Genomic DNA, 1,725 nt, shown 5'->3' with positions numbered 1-1,725 from the left:
TGATGGAATATTGGATGGATCTTTGGTTTTTTGACATTCAACCTGTGAGTAACATATAGCAAACTACACGATGTACATGTCAATGGGCATTTTACTCACCCATGGACACAGTGTGATCAATAGACCGTCCAACCTATACAACAATTGAAAGGACAATAGATGAACAATAGGATCAGGGAAGTACTACACCCTACTTGCTTGGGTCTGTCTTGGGCTATGTACTACTGCATGCGACCATGGAGTGGTTCACCAATTCAAGTATAGTATTGAAGTTTTCCCTAGCAACGGCAGGCTTGTGCATCAGAAGTATCTTAGCACTCGTATAGTATACTATCCTAACTCCTCCGCCTCGTTCCAACTTCAATTATTAGTTGCTGGTGACGTTAATCCTAATCCGGGACCTGATCATGATACCAATGACAATCATAATCGCAATCCTATATCCTCTCATCAAAAAATTGTATACAGCAGGACTCAACTGATGAATATGAACACTGGAACATTGACTGTGCCCTTAAGTACATGGTTGAACATAACGTCTCTCGGAATACAATCCAAACCTTCAACTCATAGAGGAGTGCGTGCAGGGATCCGTAAGCATCGTAATAGATCTGTTGACATTTCACATTTCCTTAAATTTAGTTTGTGGAATGCGCATTCAGTAAGAAATAAGACAATCAGCTGTTCTGAGTATGTGCTAGACAAGGGGATTGACGCATTATTTCTAACAGAGACCTGGCTGAATGACTCTGATAATGTTATTATTGGGGAACTCTGCCCTCCAGGCTATATGTTCATCAATGTTCCGAGAGATTCCGATAACTATGGTGGAATTGGTGTCTTGTACAGATGCCCCCTGAAGTTTCAGATTATACCATTCAATTTCAAATCTGCTACTTTTGAGTACACAATCATTTCAAACACACGACGCAAGATCTACTATATCCTGATCTACAGACCCCCCCCCCCCCATCCAGAAATAATGGTTTGAAGACTTCACAGTTTCTTGATGACTTTGCGAACTTTCTAATATGCGTGAACTCGCTAGCCGGCAAAGTCGTCCTGTTGGGAGACTTCAATATTCATGTCGATTGCCCGGAGAAAACAGACGTCACCCGTTTTCTGGAAACTGCTGAGAGTGCTGGTTTTCAACAATTTGTTCATGGGGCAACCCATATATGTGGCCATACACTGGACTTGGTCATGTCTCGACCTGAAGACAATCTCATCATGGACTGTACAGTTGGTGTTAGGCTTTCAGATCACCATGTTGTTGATTTTCAGCTCATGCTGGACAAAGCAGAAAACCCAAAACAAGTTACTACTAATCGGAACTTTCGCACAATTGATACAGCCAACTTTCAGAAAGAGTTGAAATTGAAGTTTAACAACATTATAGCTGGAGTTGATTATATCGATTGTCTGACGGAGGCATTTGAAGAGTGCACAATCAATTCCTTGGACCATTTTGCCCCTGTCTCTATGAAAACTCGTAAAACAAGAATTAGACAACCCTGGTATAACTCAAACATACACGAAGCTCGCAGAATTCGACGAAAGTGTGAAAAGAAGTGGCGCAAGACTCGTCTAGAAGTTCATCACCAGCTTTATATTGAACAAAACAGAACAGTCAATTGCAGGATAGAGGAAGCTAAAAAGCAGCATATTTCGGAAAAGCTGCAATCTGCTTCTGATACAAAGACTGTGTTTAAAATTGTTAATGGG

This window comes from Asterias rubens, unplaced genomic scaffold, assembly GCF_902459465.1.
Source record: "Asterias rubens unplaced genomic scaffold, eAstRub1.3, whole genome shotgun sequence".
NCBI lineage: Eukaryota > Metazoa > Echinodermata > Asteroidea > Forcipulatida > Asteriidae > Asterias > Asterias rubens.
The sequence above is the reverse complement of the archived record's forward strand: the minus strand, read 5'-3'. Positions refer to the sequence as shown.